Raw genomic sequence first — 21,755 nt, 5'->3', positions numbered from 1 at the left:
GAGGCTTTATTTTCTGAGGAGTCTGAAGAAAGCACAACTCCCAAAACAGCTGCTAGTCAATTTTTACAGGTGCACCATAGAATCTGTTATCACATACTGCATTACAGTGTGGTACTCCGGCTTCTCTTCTGAGGACAAGAATACCCTCAAGTGCATCATCAGAATGGCTGTCAGAATCACTGGTACTCAGTTTCCATCACTGGATGACATCTTCACTGCTCGCTGCAGCAACAGGGCAAAAATTATCTGCGGGGAGCCAACTCACCCCGGCCACAGCCTTTTCATTCCCCTACCCTCTGGTAGGCGTCTTAGAGCCACACATGCCCGCACCACTAGGCTGAAGAACAGCTTTTACCCCAAAACAATCAGTCTCCTAAATGCTCAGAGATTATTGCCCCTTCCTAGGATAGAAACTACCACAGACTGAAAGTGACTGCTGCATTCATGAACCCATGATGATCTCTTGTCTGCAGTGGTGTCTGAATCAGTGTGTATATATACTCATAAGCACTTCCTACTTTGCTCTTGCTATATACACTCACCTAAAGAATTATTAGGAACACCTGTTCTATTTCTCATTAATGCAATTATCTAGTCAACCAATCACATGGCAGTTGCTTCAATGCATTTAGGGGGTTGGTCCTGGTCAAGACAATCTCCTGAACTCCAAACTGAATGTCAGAATGGGAAAGAAAGGTGATTTAAGCAATTTTGAACGTGGCATGGTTGTTGGTGCCAAACGGGCTGGTCTGAGTATTTCACAATCTGCTCAGTTACTGGGATTTTCACGCACAACCATTTCTAGGGTTTACAAAGAATGGTGTGAAAAGGGAAAAACATCCAGTATGCGCCAGTCCTGTGGGCAAAAATGCCTTGTGGATGCTAGAGGTCAGAGGAGAATGGGCCGACTGATTCAAGCTGATAGAAGAGCAACGTTGACTGAAACAACCACTCGTTACAACCGAGCTATGCAGCAAAGCATTTGTGAAGCCACGACATGCACAACCTTGAGGCGGATGGGCTACAACAGCAGAAGACCCCACCGGGTACCACTCATCTCCACTACAAATAGGAAAAAGAGGCTACAATTTGCACGAGCTCACCAAAATTGGACTGTTGAAGACTGGAAAAATGTTGCCTGGTCTGATGAGTCTCGATTTCTGTCGAGACATTCAAATGTCCAAATTTGGCGTAAACAGAATGAGAACATGTATCCATCCTCTGATGGCTACTTCCAGCAGGATAATGCACCATGTCACAAAGCTCGAATCATTTCAATTTGGTTTCTTGAACATGACAATGAGTTCACTGTACTAAAATGGCCCCCACAGTCACCAGATCTCAACCCAATAGAGCATCTTTGGGATGTGGTGTAACGGGAGCTTCGTGCCGCGGATGTGCATCCCTCAAATCTCCATCAACTGCAAGATGCTATCCTATCAATATGGGCCAACATTTCTAAAGAATGCTATCAGCACCTTGTTGAATCAATGCCATGTAGAATTAAGGCAGTTCTGAAGGCAAAAGGGGGCCCAACACCGTATTAGTATGGTGTTCCTAATAATTCTTTAGGTGAGTGTATATATGCTGTGAACTGTGAATAGTAATGCTTTCTAGTGCAATGTTTTTTTTTTTTTTCTAGTGTAATGCTTTAGTTTAACATAGAAACATAGAATGTGTCGGCAGATAAGGACCATTTGGCCCATCTAGTCTGCCCAATATGTCAGTTCTTGTTCCTCTGTCCATGGTATCTAGGATTGCTCCAATCCTAGATAGGATTGCTCCAAACAACATTTCATTGTATTGTACATTGTATTACATTGTATTGTACAGTGACAATAAAGGCATCTTATCTCTTAATAGCTTGTATATTTGCAGTAACTACTGACAGTTCCTGTTTATAGGAATTTTCCAAGGCATAAATTTCTCCATTTCTTATCTGGTAGGAAGAAGTTTTACGTGCTATTTCCAGTCCCATTGTTCCCAGTCAGGGGTAGTAAGAGTAGCCCCCTTGCAACTTGGGGACGCGGTAGCACCAAGCAGCGTGGCCGTTTCTGGGCCTTGTGGCGGCGAAGAATGTGCGGTTTGTCGGTTAGGTTTAGGTCCCATTGTTGCAGAAGCTGGGGACTGCAAATGTGAAACAGGCAAGTCCCTTGGAATGTCCACAATAGCTGAGGCCACAGACCTTCCTTGTACTGGAGAAGAACTCGTGGGGTGGCGTGCACCGGGAACAAAAGGCTGTGCGTCAATATTGAGTTGTAAAGTGTAACTTTGTCGATCGCGCACCATAAAGTAGCTACGTAAACCCCTGTGTGGACTGGGCTTTCCTTTAGCAGGCGTATTACTTTTAGAACTTTTCCTGGTGCCCACCATGTTAGCTATTCAGATGTAGGCTGTAGCCTAGGAACCGCCCCACCACTGATGTTTCAGCCCCTCATAAAAGACGCTGGAGGGGGGTGACAAAACCAGGTATATAAAGGTCCTGGCTACCAGGAGTCGGCTGTCCCCAGGGCAGGCCTGTAATGTAATCAGGGCCGGCTGCTGGGACCTGTAGTGCGCTGACAGTTGTGGCCACAGGCTGCAAAATCCTGCAGCTTTGAGCTAAGCAGGGAGGAGGCCTCTGGTAACAGGGGGTCAGTCTCTCACCCGTCTCCTGGCCTTAGAAGACCACCGACCACGCTGAAGACCCGTGCAGAGCGGGAGTCGCAAGTGCGCACCAGCGCCGTCAGAAGGCCTCCGTCCGCGAAGTAGGCTGCACTGGCCGATGCCGACCTGGCTCACGTATCGGGACCGGGAAGGTCTCAAAATGATCCACAGGACCCCCGACAGTGGAGCGGAGCAGAGTCGCCTTTGTGGGTACGGCGGGTCAGGGCAGGAAGAACCTCAAAGGGCCGGCACAGACGGAGCAGCGCGGAACTGCGGCCTCACCCCTCGGCTTCCGGTCACGCCCCCAAACTCAGGTGATTGTTTAATGAAAACGATTAATAATTGAATTACGATTAATGTATTGTGTCCAAAAATAAAAAATACTGTTTTAAAAAAAATGACATAATTTACAAGTATCCATGCTGTGAAGAAATTAATAACTTCAATTCAACTATGTGAATTCATAGTATCTGCTTAATTCATCAAAATTACATATTAAAAAAAAGTCCAAAACCAATTGTGTAATTAAAATATCAGATGTACCGATTAAAAACATAATGGAGGGGGCCAAGAACTAACCAGCATGGATCTGATATAGCGTCTTGTTTGGTTAACTGCGCATGTCAGCGCATTGCTACCGCATTACATAAAGAAACGTGATGCAATCACGTGATCGCATCGAAGGAGGAACACACACAGGCCACGAGTGTCCATAGGGCGTTCACATGATAACAGATCATGTGTTCGCATCAGAAATTGAACGCAAGCTAAACCACAAACACATCCTGTCTATGCGGTCACATGATAGCAGCCATGGAAATGAGTAAAATAACTCCCAAAATGGTGACATGGCTTCAAGAATATAATATATACCACAGTTTATATTGCAAAGTGAAAAACTGTGATTATATAAAAATTACATAGTTGTCAAGAAGTAACATAAAATATAAATGTACATATAGATATATACATGTGGCAATAACGCTCCATTTCCAAAACTGGATTACCACATGGAGGAGTATAACGCCAGTCACACCCAACCATGTAGAGAGGTCAACATGGAGGTCAGGCATCCTGTTCAGGACGACAGACAACACCATATTCGAACATAAATCCTGATTAAAACAAACAAGAAAAAAAAATTATAAAATGTAATTAGGTTCCCCAATCAGTCCTGTACAATCTTAACTGCACAAGACCTTTTCACAAGAGAAGCCCATGCACATGCGCAAAAATGAAGCATGCACACCAGTTTAAAAGATTTCTAATACTCGATAGTTGATAAAGTCCTAGGGTGAATTAGTGGTCCATGCTGGTTGTCCTCAGCAGGATCAGGACAGACAGCAGCAGCAGGTAATTGTTAATGATATAGTATAAGGCCTACACATAGCTCGACCAAACTCAGGAGGCACAGGACAGACAGCAGCAGGTAAATGGTAACGCTGTAGTATAAGGCCTACACATAGCTCGACCAAACTCATCAGGAATAGTGTTGATCACGAATATTCGAATTGCAAATTTTTATCGCGAATATAGGTGCTTTGAAAATTCGCGAATATTTAGAATATGGTGATATATATTCGGAATTTTGAATATTCGAGATTTTTTTATTGCGAATTTTCGTTATGCACATTTTTATTGCACATTTTTCAACTGCCGAGTAAAAACTTGATTACTCCCTGCTTCTTGCTTGTGTGCCAATGACTCATTGGCCCACAAGCAAGAAGCAGGGAGGAATCATGATTTTAAATGGGAAAAATTCTGAATATTCTAAAAAACAAATATATAGCACTATATCGAATATATTAGTTTTTTCGAATATTCATAATATTCTAAAACAAGAATATATAGCAATATAGCGAATATTCGGAAAAAACAAATATAGAGCAATTTAGCTAATATAGTGCTATAATCTTCTTTGTCTAATAGTTGTAATTTTTTCCTCATCTGAAGTTCAGATTGGAAAAAAATTTCAACTATTGAAAAAAAAGATTATAGCACTATATTAGCTAAATTGCTCTATATTCGTTTTTTCCCCCGAATATTCGCTATATTGCTATATATTCTTGTTTTAGAATATTATGAATATTCTAAAAAACTAATATATTTGTTTTTTAGAATATTCATAATATTCTAAAACAAGAATATATAGCAATATAGTGAATATTCTAAAAAAACGAATATAGAGCAATTCAGCTAATATAGTGCTATAATCTTCTTTGTCTAATAGTTGTAATTTTTTTCTCATCTGAAGTACAGATTGGAAAAAAAATTCAACTATTGAAAAAAAATGATTATACCTCTATATTAGCTAAATTGCTCTATATTAGTTTTTTTTTCCGAATATTCGCTATATTGCTATATATTCTTGTTTTAGAATATTACAAATATTCGAAAAAACAAATATATTCGATATAGTGCTATACATAAATTTTTTTGAATATTCATCATTTTTCCCATTTAAAGTCATGATTCCTCCCCGCTTCTTGCTTGTGGGCCCATGAGTCATTGGTCCACAAGCAAGAAACAGGGAGGAATCATGTTTTTACTCGGCAGTTGAAAAATGTGGGATAAAAATTTGCATTCCGAAAATTTGCAATATAAAAATCTTGAATATTCAAAATTACGAATATATATAACTATATTCAAAATATTCACAAATTTTTTAAGTACCTATATTCGCGCTAAAAATTTGCAATTCGAAAATTTGTGATCAACACTACCGCCGATGTCAGTCTATCCACGGAGTCTGTGGATAGACTCCATGGGGTCGTTGGTGATCATGCTGTCAGAAGCACTGACGGACCCCATGTAGTCAGCCACCATGCGGGCCAGCCGCTGGTGGTGACTGCTGCTGCTGCTACTGGATTGCGCAGGCTGGTAGAACAGCCTCATCTGTACCACAAGGTTGAGGACATGTGTCATGCAGTGCACGTGTGTTAGACTGCCAGCATGAAGGGTGGCGAGGAGGTTGTTGCCGCTGTCAGAGCCTTCAGAGTGTCAGCCACTTGTGGACCAGTGGTCCAGTGTGTCTCCGTTCCCCTAAGCTCACAAGCTGGAGCACGGCCTGGCAGCGGACATGCCTCACACTTATGTAGCTATGGGGACGTTTTTCTGGGGGACTCAGCAGCGGTGGAGACAGTGGCTTGAGGGAGAGCAGCAGTTCTCCCCTGGACACTCCAGGGTGGCACCACAAACTGAGATGCCGCCACATCTAATGATCCCACCCCGGCACCTTGGAGAGACACCCAATGGGCTGTAAAGCTGATATAGCGTCCCTGCCTATGTCTGCTGGTCCAGGCATCCATTGTCAGATGCACCCTGTTACTGACAGCATGATCCAGCGGCAGGGATGCATTCTGCACAATTTGCTAGTGTAGGACAGGGACACCGGTCCTTGCAAAGAAATGGCGGCTGGGGACACACCATCTGAGTTGGGCCTGCTCCAACATCTGCCGAAATGGATTGCAGGCCACAATAATGAAGGGCAGCAGATGTTGGGCGATAACCTTTGCCAGGATCCATTGAGTGAATGCACCAGTCAGTTCTCGGGTGCGTAGGCTGTGGTGCGTTCAAATGCCTCGGCGACAGACGGCTGTTGGATGGCAGTGCAGGCAACAGAGGAGGGTGCAGAGGAGGCAGAGGTCTGGCTGCCGGTACCAGTACCTCTAGGAGAAAGAGTAGGGGAGTGGGAATGCATTGTTGGAAGGAGGTGGGGTGGCTGCATGACAGTGGCAGGAGCTGCTGTCCCCTGCGCACTGCTGCTGGCGCTGCTGCGACCACCATGCATCTGGTCCCACTCCCGCCAGTGGTTGACTCTCAGGTGCTGGGTAACGGCAGTGGTACCCAGCCGAGCAACAGACCTCCCTCTCCTCACCTTGGCATGGCACAGCTGACTGATGGCAATTGTCTGATCGTCTTCTGCCAGGGTGAAATAAGCCCAAACTGGCGACTTACGCACCAACCTCCTTTCAGATGGGATGGTGCTGGCTTGCACCTGTTCGGGCTTGGTGCGCACAGGTGGAGGTGGCACCTGCTGCTGCTGCCACCGCCTCCTGCTGCCATTACCAGTGGAACCCCTGCCACTGGGCTCCCTGGTGACCTGTCACACCGTTTGCCTCAGGTGCCTACCTTCCTCATCAGTACTGCTGTCACCTGACAAGGGAGGAGGCACCCATTCTTGGTCACCCTCCTCTTCGTCGTCTGCATTGTCAGTCCCAAGGTCGACCAGTGGTGGACTGAGGGGAACAGCAGACATGGAGCCCCTGACCTGGCTCCGCTGTCCCTGGTTGATGCCTGGGTCTGACTAGGTGCAGGGGTTCTGTGGCTGAAACCACCCGCATAAGTTAGAAGGGATGTCACTGGGGTACTGATGGGTGGTACCCCCTCCTCCATCCCTTCCAAAAGGTCCTGCGCATCTGGATCAAGCTGCAGCTCACTCTCCTGCATTACCTCCCCCAAGATGTCCCTCTCACTGTTGCTGTCAAACAGCATCAGGGACGAGTCTTAGGGGCTGGTGGGTGGTCCTGCAAGAGGTGGACAGCTGCTGCTGCTCAGAGCTGGGGCAAAGTACTCTGTGCCACTGGTTTGTGTCACGAATGACACAACTGCCTCGGCGTCCTGAGATGAAATGGGGTGGCTGCCACGCCCAAAAAAATCTCTGATGTAGGCGAGGCCCTGCCAGCTGCACTCCCGCACCCTCATGGGTAGAGGAGTGTCCCCGTGCTGGCAGCGGTCCAGCACTGGAACCGACTCCCCTACCACAACCACGGCTTCTGGCACCCCCATGTCCACTCATGATCGATTCTGCAAACACACCAAAAAAATATATAAAGAAAATGAAGAGGGAATTTGGGCTAACTTTATTGGGTTTGGGAAAATGGGGCAAAAATGAAATAAAATAGACACGAAACCCTAAGACAATGACACTAAAACACCAAGCAAAAGACTGTTATTTTTGTTTGTTTTCAGTTTTTTTTCACAGACGAACGACAATGACAATAATCCCTCCCTAGCACACGAAACCCTAAGACAATGACACTAAAACACCAAGCAACAGACTGTTATTTTTGTTTGTTTTTTTGTTTTTTTCACAGACGAACGGCAATGATAATAATCCCTCCCTAGCACACGAAACCCTAAGACCATGGCAACTTAAACACAAGCAACAGACTTTATTTTTTTCCACAGACTAGCGACGATGAAAGAATCCCTCCCTAGCACAGCGAACCACCCCAAGGACAATGACACTAAAACACCATGCAAAAGCCTTTTTTTTTTTTCACAGATGAACAACGATGACAATAATCCCTCCCTAGCACACGAAACCCCAAGACAATGACACTAAAACACCAAGCAAAACCCTTTTTTTTTTTCACAGATGAACAACGATGACAATAATCCCTCCTTACCACCCGAAACTCTTAGACAATGACACTAAAACACCAAACAAAATACTTTTTTTTTTGTTTAACAGACGAACGACGATGACAATAATCCTCCCTAGCACACGAAACACTAAGACACTGACACTAGAACAGCAAGGAAAATACTTTTTATCAGCTCCACTACTAACTACAGTGTTTTCAAAATTATTCAACCCCCAATGCTGTAAAGGGTTTTAGGAATTGAGTGTACATTTGTAATTGTGTTCAGAATGAAATCTTACAAGGACTTTTTAAAGAACCAAATGCAACTAAAATGACATCAATTGTTTTGTAATACAGTATTAAATGTTTTTTTTTGTGATTTCTTCATTGACACAATTATTCAACCTCTTAAAGACTACCACTCTTAAGAACAGAGGTTCATTCAAGTGTTTTTGATCAGGTATTGAAAACACCTGTGGATGTCAAGGAGCAGCAAATCAAGCATAATAAAGCACCAATTAAGAAGATTAAAAGGACTGTGATACTCAGCTCCTTCTAGACATTACTGGGGTTGTTTAACAAACATGGTGAAGTCAAGAGAATGGTCCAGGAAGACAAGAGAAGAGGTGATTTCTCTTCACAGGAAGGCAATGGCTATAAGAAAGATTGCAAAGAGTTAAACATACAAGAGACACCAGAGGAAGCATCATTCACAAATTCAAGGCAAGGGCACTGTTGAAACGCTACCTGGTCGTGGCAGAAAGAAGATGCTGACTTCGACTGCTGTGCGCTACCTGAAGCGCAAAGTTGAGAAAGTCCCCGTGTGACTGCTGAGGAACTGAAAAAAGATTTGTCAGATGTGGGTACTGAAGTTTCAGCTCAGACAATAAGGCGCACACTGCGTAATGAAGGCCTCCATGCCAGAACTCCCAGGCGCACCCCTTGCTGTCTCCAAGAATAAGAAGAGTCGACTGCAGTATGCCAAAAGTCATGTGGACAAACCATAAAAGTTTGGGATAGTGTTCTGTGGACTGATGAAAACAAAAATTAGAACTGTTTGGGCCCAATGGATCAACGCTATGTTTGGAGGAGGAAGAACAAGGCCTATGAAGAAAAGAACACCTTGCTACTGTGAAAGCATGGCGGGGGGTCAATCATGCTTTGGGCTGTTTTGCTCTACAGGTACAGGGGAAGCTTCAGCGTGTGCAAGGTACCATGAATTCTCTTCAGTACCAGGAGATATTTGGATGAAAATGTGATGCAGTCCGTCACAAAACCTGAGGCTTGGAGACGTTGGACCTTTCAACAGGACAATGATCCCAAGCATACCTCCAAGTCCACTAGAGCATGGTTGCAGATTAAAGGCTGGAACATTTTGAAGTGGCCATCGCAGTCACCAGACTTAAATCCGATTGAGAACTTCTGGTGGGACTTAAAGAAAGCAGTTGCAGCACGCAAGCCTAAGAATCTGACTGAACTGGAGGCTTTTGCCCATGAAGAATGGGCGAAGATACCTGTAGATCGCTGCAAGACACTTGTGTCAAGCTATGCTTCACGTTTAAAAGCTGTTATAACTGGAAAAGGATGTTGTACTAAGTACTAAGATTGAATGTCACTTGGGGGTTGAATAAAACTGATAATGATGTGAGCACAGAAAAGACATTTGATGTTATTTCATTATAAATGTTATGTTATATTTGTCTGACTTACAAGTGCCTCTTGATTTAATTGTAAAACAACATGACTGAAATGATCAAAATCAATGTCAAAACTGGCCAAAACACTCAATTTCAGTGGGGGTTGAATAATTTTGAACACAACTGTAACCTACACTGTCTATCTCCCCCTATATAATATATATGAGCTATCTAATGTAATGTATGATGACACAGCAAAGCACAACACTCCTCTCTCTCTCACAACTGCAAAAATCAGCAGGAAATGCTGCTGGGGAGGTTCTTATATAGTAAGGGTAGGCAACTTTCCTATTGGTTGCTTAGGGATGTGGCTAAGCTCTGACAAAGATATTGCAGCCTTCTCATTGGCCCACAAGCTAGAAGCAGGAAGGGATCATGTGTGCTGGTGAAAAAAATAATCAAATATTCGTGATTACGAATATATAGCGCTATATTCTAAATATTCGTGAAATACTCGAAGTGCCGATATTCGCAGCAAAAAATTTGCAAACGACTATTCACGCTCAACACTGGTAAGCACCATCTTGTGCCAATGGAATCTTCTGAACACAGCCCTTGGTTTGGAAGCCATGAAGAGCAGTCCATGCATTAGCAGTTTGAGCCTCCTGAAAATGCCGCCAATAGTAACACAGTTAGATTAAGTAACATACTGAGAGAAAGCTTTTAGTCCTAACAAAAGGAGTTGGTCAGAGAGACAGAGGGAAGTCCGACAGGGCAAAAAACTGGCCAGTGACAAGTGAATACTGCTATTAGAGGCTGGGTTTTGATTTCTGTGCTATGTATCGTGTTTACAGATAGAGATAATAACCAATCACAGGTTTGGAGCAAAACATTCTTCAGAGCCATAGCTGAGATTCTTCCAAATGCTGTCACAGTGACCTACTCCTTAAAGACTATAAATAGGTTGATACCAAAAACTCCAAGAGTTGTGCCTCATTTTAGTAAAACCTCCAGACTGTGACTGTACCTTGAAAACTGCTACTCATTTTGTGCCTTAAGAACAATAACCACATATGCATTGTGCCCGTTTGCAAACCATTAAACATCTGTACCTCTCCATAGAGAAGAAAGTTGCATTTCTGTAAACTCCTGACTGCCCTTTTCTTTCTGTCTCATCCTCTGCGAGTGCCGTTACTATAAGATCTTTGCCTACACATTTCTAATTACTTGGACATTTTACTGGACAGCACCCAAAATCTAGAGCTACACTCACCTAAAGAATTATTAGGAACACCTGCTCTATTTTTCATTAATGCAATTATCTAGTCAACCAATCACATGGCAGTTGCTTCAATGCATTTAGGGGTGTGGTCCTGGTCAAGACAATCTCCTGAACTCCAACTGAATGTCAGAATGGGAAAGAAAGGTGATTTAAGCAATTTTGAGCATGGCATGGTTGTTGGTGCGAGACGGGCCGGTCTGACTATTTCACAATCTGCTCAGTTACTGGGATTTTCACTCACAACATTTCTAGGTTTACAAAGAATGGTGTGAAAAGGGAAAAACATCCAGTATGCGGCAAAAATGCCTTGTGGATGCTAGAGGTCAGAGGAGAATGGGCCGACTGATTCAAGCTGATAGAAGAGCAACGTTGACTGAAATAACCACTCGTTACAACCGAGGTATGCAGCAAAGCATTTGTGAAGCCATAACACGCACAACCTTGAGGCGGATGGGCTACAACAGCAGAAGACCCCACCGGGTACCACTCATCTCCACTACAAATAGGAAAAAGAGGCTACAATTTGCACGAGCTAACCAAAATTGGACTGTTGAAAGACTGGAAAAATGTTGCCTGGTCTGATGAGTCTCGATTTCTGTTGAGACATTCAAATGGTAGAGTCCGAATTTGGCTGTAACAGAATGAGAACATGTATCCATCCTCTGATGGCTACATCCAGCAGGATAATGCACCATGTCACAAAGCTCGAATCATTTCAAATTGGTTTCTTGAACATGACAATGAGTTCACTATACTAAATGGGCCCCCACAGTCACCAGATCTCAACCTAATAGAGCATCTTTGGGATGTGGTGAAACGGGAGCTTCGTGCCGCGGATGTGCAATCCCTCAAATCTCCATCAACTGCAAGATGCTATCCTATCAATATGGGCCAACATTTCTAAAGAATGCTATCAGCACCTTGTTGAATCAATGCCACGTAGAATTAAGGCAGTTCAGAAGGCAAAAGGGGGTCCAACACCGTATTAGCATGGTGTTCCTAATAATTCTTTAGGTGAGTGTATATGAATCTAGGACATTTGAGAAGGCAAGGCCACAGTGTCTCCATAATTAGTAATCTTTGACAGATTGCTTCTGCTGGGACACACGCATGCTAGTCCAGGACAATGGAACCATACTACCAATCTGGGACTATACCACTGAATCCAGGATACTTGATATGTCTTTCCTTACCTTTCCTCTGGGCTGGACAGGTTCTGATGTGTGTGCCACCAGTTAACCAACCGTTCAAAATGAAATGATTTTGGTGATTTTGTATCACAGGATCTCTTCCTATGTGTGTCTATGTGTGGCCACCCTGTGGTTGTGTTGAGAATTGCAGCCTTTCAGTGTTTGATAACATGTCACAGTATTGTATTGAATTGGTTTCATTGGAGGCCTAAATCAAATAAGAGTTAGGGGCTCATGCTCACGAACGTAAGGGCTCCGTGCCTGTGCTGCGGACCGCAAATTGCGGTCTGCAATGCAGGGCACCGACCGTGGGGCAGCTGCATGCGGATCATGGACTCGATCTGCATCCGACGGTCCCACCGCAAAAAAGTAGTGCTGTGGGGGTCCGTGGGGTTCCGATCGTGCTTCCGCATCACATCTCCAGATTTGTGGACCCATTCAAGTGAATGGGTCCGCATCCGTTATGCAGAATGCCACGTGTATTGCGGAAACCCCCGTATGCGGTCCACAGCAGGGGCACGGAAGCCCTTTACGTTCGTGGGCATGTGCCCTTAAGGCAAGGGTGGACACATCTGTATTCTATAACAGCATGTGACATTTGAAGACTGTTTAAATGGGCATTTATATGCTGAGTTGTTTCTCTGAATATGTCACAGCTCTGTAGCCATACTATAATCAGCACTAGTTTTCTACCACTGAAGATAATGGCTCTCAGTGGAGTCTCACAACTAGAAAATGGCTTTGTAACCGATTCCAGACTGAATAAATTCAACAAATCTCACAATTTAAATCTGCTGCATGACCTATCCATTATACAGTTTGCAAACTGTTCCTATTTCAGCTGAAATCCACATCTGAATGCTTTTGTGTCTCCACATGTAGATGCATGCAGATTTACAATGAAGAAATGTTTGGATATCTAGGCAATTTAGACCTTGTACGGCTGATAGCATCTTGTAACTCATGACTCCCCTATAGCTTGCTTTTTCATCGAGAATGAGTAATCTCACAATTCACATTATTTTTCATGTAGCCTTTATTATGTTCTCTATTCCTCACTGCTTTTCTGTTAACTTCAATTGCCTAGATGCTCGTTCATTTTATGTCTTTTATGTCTGTTTTTAATCTTGGATTCAAACCCTGCATAGAAAACTGGTTAACACTGTTCCCTGACAATGGTATGGCTAGTGCATGTCGGCTTGTGACCGGTAGAAAGATTTTTGTAGATTAGGTGGATGTAAATAAATCAGCTTTGTGAACAGATCACACAGTTTCTACCAAATGCGCAATATCAGCTGCAGGCGAGCAGCTTCTGACGTGGGACTACTGAGCTTTTAATCCATGTTCCTCATACAAATTCCAGGCCAGTCACTGCTTCATCTCTCTCTGCATTGTAGAAACCAAAGTCTTACGTTTATTACATGTAAATACTCCCTGTGGAACAATCGATCGCGACCAAGCGAGCCTGTGAAATGCATAGTTAGCAGAGCGTTAGATGGGTATAAAGCGCAGTTTGCACTGAGGGACTCTTTCTTGAGATGCATTATGCACACAACTATCATATTTCTATCCTGTTATCGGGAACATACTGTAATGATAAATAGGTGCTTAAATTGGGAGAGGTATGTAATATTATTATTGAAATTCAAATACTGAAATATTCCTGGGGCTTTGCATATCCAGGCTTAAAAGCAGTATTCATAGACCAAACCATAGGGGTGACATGTAAATGAGAATGCCTGATGACCTGTGTATTGTGTATTTAGGACGCTCTTTATTTGTATAACATTCAGGCATGGTTAACCTAAAGAAAGAACTGCAATGAAAAACGAGATCATAGACCCCGGCAAAGAGTGAGGCGTTTCTGACGCTGATCTTGATATCCTCTGCGCTGCCAGAGAATGCATTTCATTTATGATGAGGAGCATGTCTCATCATGAATGAAATGTATCCTCTGGCAGCCTGTGCTCCTGATTGATATCTATGCCAGCTAGTAGATTTCAGTCATTATTTACACCAGAAAACTGGGTTAAACGATGATAAAGCCCTCGCCATACGGCTTTTTGGAAAGTGGCGGCGTAAAAACGCCAATAGAAACTTAATTCAGTACCAATGGCTTTTAAAAAGTTTCAAACCTGTGTTTTGTGATCTTTTAATGCCAGAAAACTGGCGTAGGCTTGCTGATGTATGTGGAGTTTGAAGGTTAGCCTATCTGGTGTGACCCCACATGGTAGCATGAATTGTTGAATGGTTTGGTGCTGGATATCATAGAAAGGCCACAGATAACACAGTCCTCTGCAGCAATGTTAGACATTTTAGAACAGGTCTTGAAACATGACCTTAGGGTTGTGACAAAGTCAGTCACGCTTCGACAGGCAGCTGTTTCAGGGTGATTAAGAAAGGTAAACGCAACATAAATATATAGACAGAAGTTCTAAATGAGGTCTTGCAGAAGCTTGGATCTTTCTGAAGCTTAGATGATGAACCCTATGCTATAGCGCAAGAGGAACGGAAAACAATTTCGGAAGATCCATCTTTTCTTCTCAAAGAGGTTCTGCAGTTCTGTAATGCACCTTTCCATAGAATAATCCACAAAATGTCCTTCTCCATTTCAGTAAGACAACATATGGTATGTGTGTAAGACATAATGTACTCACAAATATAAAGTATAAAAGGAGTTATAATATCTCATCTAAAAATGTCCTTCTTAGGGCTCGTTCACACAACCGTTGGTGTCCTGTTCCCGTATTGCAGACCGCATTTGCGGATCCTCAATATACGGGCAGCGTTACGTTGTCATTCTGCATCACGGATGCGGACCCATTCATTTCAATGGGTCCGCAAATCCGGAGATGCGTAACGGTGCGTAACGGAAGCACGGAACGGAACACTACGGAAGCACTACGGAGTGCTTTCTGGGGTTCCGTTCCGTACCTCCACACCGCAAAAAGATAGAACATGCTCTATCTTTTTGCAGAACGGAGGGATCGCAGACCCATTCACCTGAATGGGTCCACGATCCCCATGCGCCTGCCACAAGAAAGGTGCCCATAGCATTGCGGACACAATTTGCGGTTCACAGCACGGGCACGGGACACCAACGGTCGTGTGAACGAAACCCTTAGAATGAGCCACTGTGGCGATTATCTGATTTCCTCATGGCTGATTTCCCTGGCCCTAAGCATTGAGCTTTATTCCAGTGGAATGTTCTGTGTGGCCACTTATTTCTTATCCAGCGTTTGTTGTAGAAGAAACGCAGCATTACATGGTACCTATGTCATAGTGCTGAGTCTGCCATAACGGGGGATATTCTTTTCTGTGCCTTTCTGCTCTTTTGGCTATCTTCATAAGATACACGGTTATAAAGCCGGTGGCAGACCAGCACATGAACACGCTATTGACTAAGACATAGCTCACCCTCTCCCCCTCTCTGCACAGTGACCTTTGCACAGGTCACAGAACATGCCTACGGACAATCTCCGATGGAAGTCAAAGCTACCTCCTTTAAATCAATTCTTGCTTGTAGCAACTCAGTCCAGATAGCTGTTCATAATTAGAAAATTAAAAGATCAGAAAGTCAGTCTGCCTCAGTAATATAATTTTTAATAGTAAAAAAAAATTGGTGTCAAATTCCATTTAAGAATATGGCTGTAGACGATTGCTTTTATATGACTCTCCAACTAGCATAACGGTTTAAAATGGACATGATACACAATTTTTGAAATGACTGTGACTGAAATAGAAAGATTCCATGCTCTTGGAGAAATATTCCTAGGTGTAAAAACGTTCATTACAGGCCAGTTCACACCAGGTCTGTGTACACAACAGGCATCTAGGTGTGCGTCAGCTTCCAGCAGCTTTATGCTCTGTGTAGTGGAAGTTGCTTCGGTCTTTGAATGTGAAGACAAGGAACTGACAGCAGGGTTAACCTAGCAATAGGCTCATAACATTTTGCAGGTATTGATTTTGTTGTGTCTTCAGTCAGAAACCAAAGGATACCGCACTTCTTATCTGAAAAAGTGTCAATTATGAAAGTTACAGTTAGCAGTAAGGACTTCTGACCTTGTGACATTAGCACTGAGAACATAGAGTGAATGTGAATTGGGATAAGAATGGTGATGAAATAATAGAAGTGACCTACGTGCTACCTAAAATCTGTATTTGCTACAAAGTTCAATTTTATATGCCCTCTTGAGCACAATGGACAAACAGAGACATATTGTAAAGCATTATTTCTGAAACAAATATTAATCATAATATTAATAATCTTTATTTATATAGAGCCAAAATATTCTGCAGTGCTTTACAATCATGGCCAAATAAACAAATCATACATTACATAACAACAATTACCCCTTCTACCCCGGGCCAGTTTTCACCCTCCTGCCCAGGTCATTTTTTGCAAATCTGACATGAGTCACTTTATGTGGTAATAACTTTGGAACGTTTTTACTTATCCAGGCCATTCTGAGACTGTTTTCTTGTGACACCAAAGGGCCAGATTTATCATTAGCTCAGGTCAGAATAATGGAGTGAAAAAGTCCCAAAAAAAGTCCCAAACGCTAAAACTGCGCACAAATTTGCGACTTTTTTCTGCTCTGCACTATGCTCGCCAGTTTTCTGAAAGTGGGCGTGTTTTCTTATGTAAATGAATCTCTAGACAGATTTACTATTGGGACTATTTAAAAAGTCGCAAAAAAGTCGCAAAAAGTCGCAATTTCACTCTAGTGAGGACCATGCTTATCTTATGAGACTTTTTAATAGAACATGCGACTTTTTCATAAAAACGTGCGACTTTTTCGTAAAGATGTGCGACTTTTGTAAAGCTGCTTACTGACGGTTTGGGGCTATAGGTTGTCATCAGGTTTGGGGCTATAGAGATACGGACATGCACGGCTAGATCGCCACTAGCATGTCCGCAATATATGTGTCCTATAGGGCTGTGTGGTTTTAATTTCTTTAAAAAAGGATTTTATAGATATGCAAATGAGTGTTGAATGTGTCCAAGGGGCTGTACGAACCTTACTTGTGCCCAGCCGTGCCCAGCCACGCCCGCCTGTGAATGAGCCCAGCACCGCCTATGTCTCCTCTTTTCATCAACGATAGATAGCCGTAATCTCGCGATGCGCGAGCTCGCGCATGCGCAGTTTTTTCCCTGAGGCTGATGCCAGCACAGGGAAGAAACACTATACCGGCACTGCGCATGCTCGAGCTCGCGCATCACGAGATTACGGCAATCTATCGTTGATGAAAGGAGGAGACTTAGGCGGTGCTGGGCTCCTTCACAGGCGGGCGTGGCTGGGCACAAGTAAGGTTAGTGCAGCCCTTGGACACATTCAACACTCATTTGCATATCTATTAAATCCTTTTTTAAAGAAATTAAAACACACAGCCCTATAGGACACATATATTGCGGACATGCTAGCGGCGATCTAGCCGTGCATGTCCGTATCTCTATAGCCCCAAACCTGATGACAGAATCCCTTTAACCACTTCCCGCCACGCTAACGCCGAAAGGCGTCATTTCTGCGGCGCTCCAGGTCACACTAACGCGATTGCGTCATCTCGCGTGAGCCGAGATTTCCTGTGAACGCGCGCACACAGGCGCGCCGCGCTCACAGGAACGGAAGGTAAGAGAGTGGATCTCAGCCTGCCAGCGGCGATCGTTCGCTGGCAGGCTGGAGATGTGATTTTTTTAACCCCTAACAGGTATATTAGACGCTGTTTTGATAACAGCGTCTAATATACCTGCTACCTGGTCCTCTGGTGGTCCCCTTTGTTTGGATCGACCACCAGAGGACACAGGTAGCTCAGTAATATGTTGCACCAAGCACCACTACACTACACCCCCCCCTGTCACTTATTAACCCCTTATTCACCCTTGATCACCCCATATAGACTCCCTGATCACCCCCCCTGTCATTGATTACCCCCCTGTCATTGATCACGCCCCTGTAAAGCTCCATTCAGATGTCCGCATGATTTTTACGGATCCACTGATAGATGGATCGGATCCGCAAAACGCATACGGACGTCTGAATGGAGCCTTACAGGGGCGTGATCAATGACTGTGGTGATCACCCCCATATAGACTCCCTGATCACCCCCTGTCATTGATTACTCCCTGTCATTGATCACCCCCTGTAAAGCTCCATTCAGATGTCCGCATGATTTTTACGGATCCACTGATAGATGGATCGGATCCGCAAAACGCATACGGACGTCTGAATGGAGCCTTACAGGGGCGTGATCAATGACTGTGGTGATCACCCCATATAGACTCCCTGATCACCCCCCTGTCATTGATCAACCCCTGTAAAGCTCCGATCAGATGTCCGCATGATTTTTACGGATCCACTGATAGATGGATCGGATCCGCAAAACGCATACGGACGTCTGAATGGAGCCTTACAGGGGCGTGATCAATGACTGTGGTGATCACCCCATATAGACTCCCTGATCACCCCCCTGTCATTGATTACACCCCTGTCATTGATCAACCCCCTGTAAAGCTCCATTCAGATGTCCGCATGATTTTAACGGATCCACCGATAGATGGATCGGATCCGCAAAACGCATACGGACTTCTGAATGGAGCCTTACAGGGGCGTGAGCCAATGACTGTGGTGATCACCCCATATAGACTCCCTGATCACCCCCCTGTCATTGATTACCCCCCTGTCATTGATCAACCCCTGTAAAGCTCCATTCAGATGTCCGCATGATTTTTACGGATCACTGATAGATGGATCGGATCCGCAAAATGCATACGGACGTCTGAATGGAGCCTTACAGGGGCGTGATCAATGACTGTGGTGATCACCCCATATAGACTCCCTGATCACCCCCCTGTCATTGATTACACCCCTGTCATTGATCAACCCCCTGTAAAGCTCATTCAGATGTCCGCATGATTCTTTACGGATCCACTGATAGATGGATCGGATCCGCAAAACGCATACGGACGTCTGAATGGAGCCTTACAGGGGCCGTGATCAATGACTGTCGTGATCACCCCATATAGACTCCCTGATCACCCCCCTGTCATTGATCAACCCCTGTAAAGCTCCATTCAGATATCCACATGATTTTTACAGATCCACTGATAGATGGATCGGATCCGCAAAACACATACAGGCGTCTCCCTGGAGCCTTCCAGGGGGGGTGATCACCCCATATAGACTCCCTGATCACCCCCCTGTCATTGATCACCCCCCCCTGTCATTGATCACCCCCCTGTCAGGCTGCATTCAGATGTCTGTATGATTTTTACGGATCCACGGATACATGGATCGGATCCGCAAAACACATACAGGCGTCTCCCTGGAGCCTTCCAGGGGGGGTGGTCACCCCCATATAGACTCTCTGATCACCCCCCCTGTCATTGATCACCCCCCCTGTCATTGATCACCCCCCTGTAAGGCTCCATTCAGAAATTTTTTTGGCACAAGTTAGCGGAAATTATTATTTTTTTTTCTTACAAAGTCTCATATTCCATAACTTGTATCAAAAAATAAAATCTCACATGAACTCACCATACCCCTCACGGAATCCAAATGCGTTAAATTTTTTTAGACATTTATATTCCAGACTTCTTCTCACGCTTTAGGGCCCCTAGAATGCCAGGGCAGTATAAATACCCCACATGTGACCCCATTTCGGAAAGAAGACACCCCAAGGTATTCCGTGAGGGGCATATTGAGTCCATGAAAGATTGAAATTTTTGTCCCAAGTTAGCGGAAAGGGAGACTTTGTGAGAAAAAAATAAAAAATATCAATTTCCGCTAACTTGTGCCAAAGAAAAAAAATTCTATGAACACTCCATGCCCCTCATTAAATACCTTGGGGTGTCTTCTTTCCAAAATGGGGTCACATGTGGGGTATTTATACTGCCCTGGCATTCTAGGGGCCCCAAAGCGTGAGAAGAAGTCTGGTATCCAAATGTCTAAAAATGCCCTCCTAAAAAGAATTTGGGCACCTTTGCGCATCTAGGCTGCAAAAAAGTGTCACACATCTGGTATCGCCGTATTCAGGAGAAGTTGGGGAATGTGTTTTGGGGTGTCATTTTACATATACCCATGCTGGGTGAGAGAAATATCTTGGTCAAATGCCAACTTTGTATAAAAAAATGGGAAAAGTTGTCTTTTCCCAAGATATTTCTCTCACCCAGCATGGGTATATGTAAAATGACACCCCAAAACACATTCCCCAACTTCTCCTGAATACGGCAATACCACATGTGTGACACTTTTTTGCAGCCTAGGTGGGCAAAGGGGCCCATATTCCAAAGAGCACCTTTAGGATTTCACAGGTCATTTACCTACTTACCACACATTAGGGCCCCTGGAAAATGCCAGGGCAGTATAACTACCCCACAAGTGACCCCATTTTGGAAAGAAGACACCCCAAGGTATTCCGTGAGGGGCATGGCGAGTTCCTAGAATTTTTTATTTTTTGTCACAAGTTAGTGGAAAATGATGATTTTTATTTTTAATTTATTTTTCTTACAAAGTCTCATATTCCACTAACTTGTGACAAAAAATAAAAACTTCCATGAACTCACTATGCCCATCAGCGAATACCTTGGGGTCTCTTCTTTCCAAAATGGGGTCACTTGTGGGGTAGTTATACTGCCCTGGCATTCTAGGGGCCCAAATGTGTGGTAAGGAGTTTGAAAATCAAATTCTGTAAAAAATGACCAGTGAAATCCGAAAGGTGCTCTTTGGAATATGGGCCCCTTTGCCCACCTAGGCTGCAAAAAAGTGTCACACATCTGGTATCTCCGTATTCAGGAGAAGTTGGGGAATGTGTTTTGGGGTGTCATTTTACATATACCATGCTGGGTGAGAGAAATATCTTGGCAAAAGACAACTTTTACCATTTTTTTATACAAAGTTGTCTTTTGCCAAGATATTTCTCTCACCCATCATGGGTATATGTAAAATGACACCCCAAACACATTCCCCAACTTCTCCTGAATACGGCAATACCACATGTGTGACACTTTTTTGCAGCCTAGGTGGGCAAAGGGGCCCATATTCCAAAGAGCACCTTTAGGATTTCACAGGTCATTTACCTACTTACCACACATTAGGGCCCCTGGAAAATGCCAGGCAGTATAACTACCCCACAAGTGACCCCATTTTGGAAAGAAGACACCCCAAGGTATTCCGTGAGGGGCATGGCGAGTTCCTAGAATTTTTTATTTTTTGTCACAAGTTAGTGGAAAATGATGATTTTTATTTTTAATTTATTTTTCATACAAAGTCTCATATTCCACTAACTTGTGACAAAAAATAAAAACTTCCATGAACTCACTATGCCCATCAGCGAATACCTTGGGGTCTCTTCTTTCCAAAATGGGGTCACTTGTGGGGTAGTTATACTGCCCTGGCATTCTAGGGGCCCAAATGTGTGGTAAGGAGTTTGAAATCAAATTCTGTAAAAAATGACCAGTGAAATCCGAAAGGTGCTCTTTGGAATATGGGCCCCTTTGCCCACCTAGGCCTGCAAAAAAGTGTCACACATCTGGTATCTCCGTATTCAGGAGAAGTTGGGGAATGTGTTTTGGGTGTCATTTTACATATACCCATGCTGGGTGAGAGAAATATCTTGGCAAAAGATAACTTTT

The sequence above is a fragment of the Bufo bufo genome, chromosome 3, assembly GCF_905171765.1.
Source record: "Bufo bufo chromosome 3, aBufBuf1.1, whole genome shotgun sequence".
Classification (NCBI taxonomy): domain Eukaryota; kingdom Metazoa; phylum Chordata; class Amphibia; order Anura; family Bufonidae; genus Bufo; species Bufo bufo.
This window is presented reverse-complemented; position numbering follows the sequence as displayed.